This window comes from Ranitomeya imitator, chromosome 3 (genome assembly GCF_032444005.1).
Source record: "Ranitomeya imitator isolate aRanImi1 chromosome 3, aRanImi1.pri, whole genome shotgun sequence".
Classification (NCBI taxonomy): domain Eukaryota; kingdom Metazoa; phylum Chordata; class Amphibia; order Anura; family Dendrobatidae; genus Ranitomeya; species Ranitomeya imitator.
In genome coordinates, this window is record NC_091284.1 from 365,376,313 (window position 1) to 365,384,786 (window position 8,474).

Genomic DNA, 8,474 nt, shown 5'->3' on the forward strand with positions numbered 1-8,474 from the left:
ACTGTAAAGTGGTGTGTTTGGTGAACTTTATAATTTTTTTTTTTTGCAGAACAGACTACAGAGTGACCTGCACTCACACACAGACCGTGCAGACAGCCGTGAACGGCACTGCAAAGTCAAAACAAGCTCCTCTATGTAATCCCGTATAGTGTTTTTCCACAATCTAGCAGGATATGGATTGAAAGCCACTAATAAGATAAATTTGAAAAAATGTGCAGCAGGCTGCACTAATTTAGAAACAGACAATGGAATGGTATGAGGCAGTGACGCACCCTGAGCTGACTACAACCAACTGTGGCGGTAGAACAGACTACAGAGCAAGCTGCATTCACACACAGACCGTGCAGACAGCCGTAAACGGCGCTGCAAGGCCAAAACAAGCTCCTCTATATAGTGTTTTTCCACAATCTAGCAGGATATGGATGGAAAGCCACTAATAGGATACATTTGAAAAAATGTGCAGCAGGCTGCAATAATTGCAAAAAAGGACAATGGATTGAACAGTATGAGGCAGTGATGCATCCTGAGCTGACTACAACCAGCGGTGGCTGTGGACAGACTACAGAATGAGCTGCACTCACACACTCAGAGACCTTGCAGACAGCTGTGAACAGCGCTGAAGGCAAAAGCAAGGTTCCCACACAGCGGTTGCTAAATTAGCATGGGTAAAGCACAATGAAGCAAATCGCCATCTCTAAACTGGCCCTCAGTCAGAACACAGCGTCCTGTCCCTAACTAAATTCACAGCAGACTGAGCCCAAAATGGCGGCGGCGACTTTTATAGTGCTTCATGACATCATTTCGGCAGCCAATCACAGTCATGCCAGTAGTTACATGCCTATCATGCAGAACAGGATGTGCCCACACTTCTAATCATTCCTCATTGGCTGAATTCGGGCTCTTAGAATTATGGGAACTTCCGATTCCGGTATCCGATATACTGAAAGTATCAGAACTCGATATCGGAATTCCGATACCGCAAATATCGGCCGATACCCGGTACTTGCTGTATCGGAATGCTTAATACTAATTAGGAAGTTATTTCAAAAATGACAAAAGCTTATTTTGCTATGTGTTCAGTGTATGTGCAATCTAATATATAAAGCTGAATGTGTGTGTGTATGTCCGGGATTGGCATCTGCACCGTTGCAGCTACAGCCTCAAAATATTGCACAGTCACACGACTGGACCCCGAGAGCATCATAAGCTATGTTGTGAGGCACAATTTTAACCCCGCATGTTCCAATTCACCAAACAATTTTGCCCCTATCTACATAATGGGGAAAAAGTGAAAGGAAAAGTGTTGGAGGCAAATTGACAGCTGCCAGAGGTGAACAAGGGGGACTTAAAGAATGAGAGAGATGGCGCCAAAGAGTATATACCATACAGTTGCTAAGGTGGAGCCCCGACATGGGATACTCACCACACACGGGGCTATGAACACACACAAAATGCGCCACACACTACCACGTGCTTGAACACATATACCACCCTCAGCACACATTTCACCACACATACACCAACCTCACCACACAAAAGTCAAAACACAAAAGTCGCTGCTCAAAACTCGCCACGCGCAAAACTCGCCACGCGCAAAACTCGCCACATGCAAATCTAGGCTCACACAAAACTCGCCACACGTGCAAAACTCACCTCATGGAAAACTCGCCACACACAAAACTTGCATACGTGGAAAAATTGCCACATGCACAAAAAAAGGGGCAACACATGGAAAAATTGCCCCCAGACGTTCCATGCCGTGGAAACGTTTATTTCTTTTGTGGATAAGGATGTTAAGGAGCTATCCCACCAACACCGCCTGGGTCTCTTCCCTACACGCTCAAATCTGACACCATCAGAGAGACAGGCACTCTTGTCATTACAAAACAACAAAACTATAGTTGTCAAACCAGCGGACAAGGGTGGGGCCTTAGTCATCATGGATCGTACACTGTACTCTACTGAAATATTACGACAACTATCAGATACCAGCACATATAGTATTATCCCGAGAGACCCCCACCTTCGAAATCCGCAAGAAAATCCAGTCTGTCATCAATACTCACATTGACAATGGCACAATTGACCAACAGACAGCAAAATTCCTTACCAATCCACACCCTGTCACTCCAGTGTTTTATATCCTTCCAAAAATACATAAATCTCTAACCAATACCCCCGGTCGCCCCATAGTGGCATCTACCGAGTCCATACTTTCACCCCTGTCAATTTACTTAGAAAAAATTCTGACACCATTAATCAAAACTACCAAATCCTTTGTATTGGATACAGGACAGTTTCTTAACATAATACGACAACAGGTTAGCGTACCTCCCGACAGTCTCCTAGTCACCATGGACGTGAATAGTCTCTATACGTCCATTACTCACGAAAAAGGCATCACAGCAACCAAACGGTTGTTAGAGAATTCGGGCAAACCTACTACTTCTATACACCTCTGTCTAGACTTATTGGCGCTGCAGTGTGCTGCCCTATTTATTTAACTATATACGAGTTGGCGACTCTGGGTTCAGCACCTGTTCACACTCAGTCTATGTTTGGATGTGCAGATCAGGTTTTTTGAAATGTATTCTCTAGCCTTCTGATCGTGCACTCCCCGCCTCCTAGCTTCAGGTGTTTTAATTAAAGTAGGTCCAATACCCCTCCACATAGAGAGAGAATTTGAGTCCAAGAAGAGGTTTTTACATGTACCCATTCAGATGGAGACGTTTATTCTCAGTGAGGTAGGTCAAACGTAGGACCTCGTATAAGAGAGATGCCTTAACATGGCTACGAGGTACACATAAAATTGGCCATTTTTGTGCGCTAAAAGCTCTCATTTTTCATATTTCTAGTGCAGTAATGCAGTTCAAATTTCGTTTTTTCAAGTTTGCATGTTTTGGCGCTGCAGTGTGCTGCCCTATTTATTTAACTATATACGAGTTGGCGACTCTGGGTTCAGCACCTGTTCACACTCAGTCTATGTTTGGATGTGCAGATCAGGTTTTTTGAAATGTATTCTCTAGCCTTCTGATCGTGCACTCCCCGCCTCCTAGCTTCAGGTGTTTTAATTATAGTAGGTCCAATACCCCTCCACATAGAGAGAGAATTTGAGTCCAAGAAGAGGTTTTTACATGTACCCATTCAGATGGAGATGTTTATTCTCAGTGAGGTAGGTCAAACGTAGGACCTCGTATAAGAGAGATGCCTTAACGTGGCTACGAGGTACACATAAAATTGGCCATTTTTGTGCGCTAAAAGCTCTCATTTTTCATATTTCTAGTGCAGTAATGCAGTTCAAATTTCGTTTTTTCAAGTTTGCATGTTTTGGCGCTGCAGTGTGCTGTCCTATTTATTTAACTATATACGAGTTGGCGACTCTGGGTTCAGCACCTGTTCACACTCAGTCTATGTTTGGATGTGCAGATCAGGTTTTTTGAAATGTATTCTCTAGCCTTCTGATCGTGCACTCCCCGCCTCCTAGCTTCAGGTGTTTTAATTATAGTAGGTCCAATACCCCTCCACATAGAGAGAGAATTTGAGTCCAAGAAGAGGTTTTTACATGTACCCATTCAGATGGAGACGTTTATTCTCAGTGAGGTAGGTCAAACGTAGGACCTCGTATAAGAGAGATGCCTTAACGTGGCTACGAGGTACACATAAAATTGGCCATTTTTGTGCGCTAAAAGCTCTCATTTTTCATATTTCTAGTGCAGTAATGCAGTTCAAATTTCGTTTTTTCAAGTTTGCATGTTTTGGCGCTGCAGTGTGCTGCCCTATTTATTTAACTATATACGAGTTGGCGACTCTGGGTTCAGCACCTGTTCACACTCAGTCTATGTTTGGATGTGCAGATCAGGTTTTTTGAAATGTATTCTCTAGCCTTCTGATCGTGCACTCCCCGCCTCCTAGCTTCAGGTGTTTTAATTATAGTAGGTCCAATACCCCTCCACATAGAGAGAGAATTTGAGTCCAAGAAGAGGTGTCACATGTACCCATTCAGATGGAGACGTTTATTCTCAGTGAGGTAGGTCAAACGTAGGACCTCGTATAAGAGAGATGCCTTAACGTGGCTACGAGGTACACATAAAATTAGCCATTTTTGTGCGCTAAAAGCTCTCATTTTTCATATTTCTAGTGCAGTAATGCAGTTCAAATTTCGTTTTTTCAAGTTTGCATGTTTTGGCGCTGCAGTGTGCTGCCCTATTTATTTAACTAGACTTATTGAGACTGGTCCTATATGAGAATTATTTCCTCTATGAGGATACCTACTATGTACAGTGCCGGGGGACCGCAATGGGTTCTAACGTTGCGCCGGCTTACGCTAATGCGTATATGAACGCTTTTGAAGAGAGTTTCATATAAACAGATGATCGGTACAACCAACACATAGATTGTTATCTCCGCTACATAGATGACATCTTTTTCATCTGGACAGGATCAACTGACACACTTCAGGCATTTCACCAGACCCTTAACTCCATCTACCCGGAGCTGCAATTTACCATCCACTATGACCCTAACCGGATCCCCTTCCTAGACACTCTTGTACATAAAGATGGTCAGGGCTGTCTCTCGACAGACCTCTATTCTAAACCAACGGACTGCAACAGTCTTCTTCACTATTCCAGCTGTCACCCAAAGGCCACACGCAACAGCCTTCCTCGTTCCCAATTCACAAGGGTAGCGAGGATTGTGTCCGACCCTGACCTACTCCATACACGCTTGGACGATATGTCCAGTAAATTCAGGGAGAGAAATTACCCCCAACGCTTACTCGACCAGGAGAAGACACGTGTTCTCCAGCCACTTTCACCTTCCCTGAGACGCACCAACGAAAATCGGGTACCTTTTGTCCATACCTTCCACCCCTTTATGCCCAAAGTGGAGATGGTCATTAAGAAACACTGGTCTCTTTTAGCGAAAGCCTACCCTAATATAGCTAGTTTCTCTACACCACCCCTCATGTGCAATAGGAGGGCCCCTAACATCAGGGACAGACTCGTTCGGGCTGACATCGGTAGCCTGCGCCCCACCTCAAACCAGAATGTACTGATTCCACAACGTCAGGGGACGTTTCCGTGCCTCAACTGCGCCTCCTGCTCAAATGTCATTAAGTCTGACAGTGTGACACATCCCAGGACAGGCAAAACATATCCCATCCGCGGCTACTATACGTGCAATTCCAATTTTGTTGTCTACGTCATCAAGTGCCCATGTGGCCTTCTATATGTAGGTGAGACAACACAGCACATCAAAGACCGTATAGCTAGCCATAAATCCACCATTCGCTGCAATAAAACCTGGCTACCCATCCCCGAACACTTTGCTAAATGTAAACATACTGTGGCGCAACAGAGATATCAGATAATCGAACAAGTCCCTAGACCCAGGAGGGGTGGAAATCACATCAAACAATTAAAACTGAGAGAGACGTTCTGGATCCATAAGCTAGAGACCCTATCTCCCAAGGGTCTCAATAGGGAAATAGACTGGATACTGCAGTAATATACTAATCGTTAATATTTTTACCTTCCAGACACGTTGAATCTTCTATCTATTAGGTGAGTCCTCTGCAACATATGGATCCCTTCATTTTTTATTCCCCCCTTTTTTCGTTTTTTTCATTCATTTTCCTCATTCATTATATTTATTTATTTATTTTATTTTTTTTATTTTTTTTTTTCCTTCATTACATTTTATTTTTTACTCATATTTTGCTCATCTCATGCCTACATATTCTTCCCTAACAAGAAATGTCTCCATATTGTTTATTTTGTTTGTTCATTATGGGCCATTCACCTCTATTCCCCTTTGTGCCATTAACCTCATTTACATTTACATTCAAATTGACAGCCTTCTCTTTGTTGACTAAGTGCTCCGCCCCCCATTAGTCATAAGACTGTGACGCCTGTTCTGGGCACTCCTATGCCTTACTCCTACACAGAGACCATTGTGCAGCCTCACACTGTGCCATCACTCCCACAAGTGGGCATCCTCTTGCCCTCACTTGCGTTTAGTGCTCAGTGCACATGTGCGGACCCTGTGACCGCGTCACTTCCGGTCCGGGAGTACGTACTTCCGGTTTGGCGGTATTTTAGGTGGACATGCAGGCATATCCCCACCTCCAATCCAGGACAACACAGCTGAGCGCGGGATGCGCTGCTGACCCCCGGACACAGGACAGAGCAGGTACACGGACCCTCTGCCTCCCTCCACCTTCTGCTTGCCACCTGGTAATATAACCCATTATGCTCATGTTACCTGCAGGACAGCTCCACATGCTGCTGCCCACCCTAAGCAGGATCCCTCTATTTATGCCACAGGAGCAATCACTGGACCCATTATAAGGTACCCTAAATACATTTCTCTAAACATGTGCGGCATTCCTTATGACTATACCCTCTACTTGCCATTTGGTAGTATAATCCATTTAGCTCATATTACCTGCAGGACTTCTTTATATACTGCGGCTCACCCTAAACAGGACCCCTCTACCTATACCACAGGAGCAATTACTGGACCCACTATAAGGTATCCATAACATATTCCTTTATACATCTGGGGTTTCTCCTGTTGGGAGTTCTCTTCACAGCCATACTTATCCCACACACGCTGCCCTAGGGGTACTCGGGACCACTGAGGACACATCCCATTAGATTCTATACCCCATTTTATTATTCCTTCACACTTTACTGGGGCCATTGCAATATCTCCATCACCAAACGTGTCTGGAACACACTCTCTTCCCTCCCATACCCCATACTCATACAGGACTTAGGCTGTCTGAATGCATGTACACTTTGTAATGTTGATATTTTGTTATAATGACAGGTTATGCCTTAAAGGGACCATTTCAAAAACCTGACCTGCACATCCAAACATAGACTAAGTGTGAACAGGTGCTGAACCTAGAGTCGCCAACTCGTATATAGTTAAATAAATAAGGCAGCACACTGCAGCGCTAGAACATACAAACTTGAAATACGAAATTTGAACTGCATTACTGCACTAGAAATATGAAAAATGAGAGCGTTTAGCGCATAAAAATGGCCAATTTTATGTGTACCTGGTAGCCACTTTACGGCATCTCTCTTATACCAGGTCCTACGCTTGCCCTACCTCGCTGAGAATAAACGTCTCCATCTGAATGGGTACATGTGAAACCTCTTCCTAGACTAAAATTCTCTCTCTCTATGGAGGGGTATTGGACCTGCTGTAATTAAAACACCTGTGGCTAGAAGGCGGAGTGCACGATCAGAAGGCTAGAGAATACATTTCAAAAACCTGACCTGCACATCCAAACATAGACTAAGTGTGAACAGGTGCTGAACCTAGAGTCGCCAACTCGTGGAGAATTTTAGTCTAAGAAGAGGTTTCACATGTACCCATTAAGATGGAGACGTTTATTCTCAGCGAGGTAGGGCAAGCGTTGGACCTGGTATAAGAGAGATGCCGTAAAGTGGCTACCAGGTACACATAAAATTGGCCATTTTTATGTGCTAAACGCTCTCATTTTTCATATTTCTAGTGCAGTAATGCAGTTCAAATTTCGTATTTCAAGTTTGTATGTTCTAGCGCTGCAGTGTGCTGCCTAATTTATTTAACTTAAAGGGACCATTGTCTTGCCTTCTATCACTGCCACTCCTATGTCTCAAAAGAGCTAAGGTAAACATTATATTTCCCCTAAACAGTGGTTAACTGATGTACTAGAATTACCTCTTAGCTACAGGCTTACTTTTCGCTGCTCCAGACAGTATTCCCTTCATCGCCTCTGGTTGCCTTGTAAATATTGTACATATTATATTTTATATTTTGGTGTATTTTTATTATTTTGTCTTTTTTGTTCTTATTCGTTTTCTTTTACATATAATGTTATGTCACATACAGTTACTTATACTGTTTATTTGCTTTCCTAGTAACCCCATGAATAAGACCTGGGAGGGTCGAAACGTCGGGTTTCTATCTACGAATTTTCACAGTGGCAATTGTTGACTTGTTTTCGTGAATAAATCTGGCATATACCTTTTGCATCATACCAGTTTCGAGTGTGCGGTATTTTTTCTTCTACTATTGACTTGACCACACGGTCTGTTTTACCAGCACCTCCGTGTCCTTGACCTGAGTGCACACCATTATCCTTGTTCACACAAAACTTGCACATACTCAAAACGCACCACACATAAAACTCGCCACGCGCAAAATTCGCCATGCGCAAAAGTTGTTGTACACAACTTGCTACACTAACCTGTCACATGCAACTCGACACATAAAAAGTTGCTACACGCATGTCGCCACACAAAACTCTTCTCACAAAAGTCGCTACATGCATGTAGCCACATGCAACTCAACACACACAACTTGACACAAGAAACTCGCCCTAAAACACACACAAGTCTGGTATTATCCTTCAATAACAAAAATCTGATTAATAAGCAGACAAACTACAAGAGCAACAAATGTACCATATAGGA

General features: G+C 43.5%; 1 long non-coding RNA gene across 1 annotated transcript; it reads left to right on the top strand.

Moving 5' to 3' along the window:
* The first annotated feature begins 6,090 nt into the window (after window positions 1–6,090).
* On the top strand, window positions 6,091–6,534 carry LOC138672099 (uncharacterized). Its single transcript, XR_011319577.1, has 3 exons — window positions 6,091–6,192; window positions 6,271–6,351; window positions 6,454–6,534. It is a non-coding gene; the product is annotated as an uncharacterized lncRNA (long non-coding RNA).
* Window positions 6,535–8,474: the final 1,940 nt, after the last annotated feature.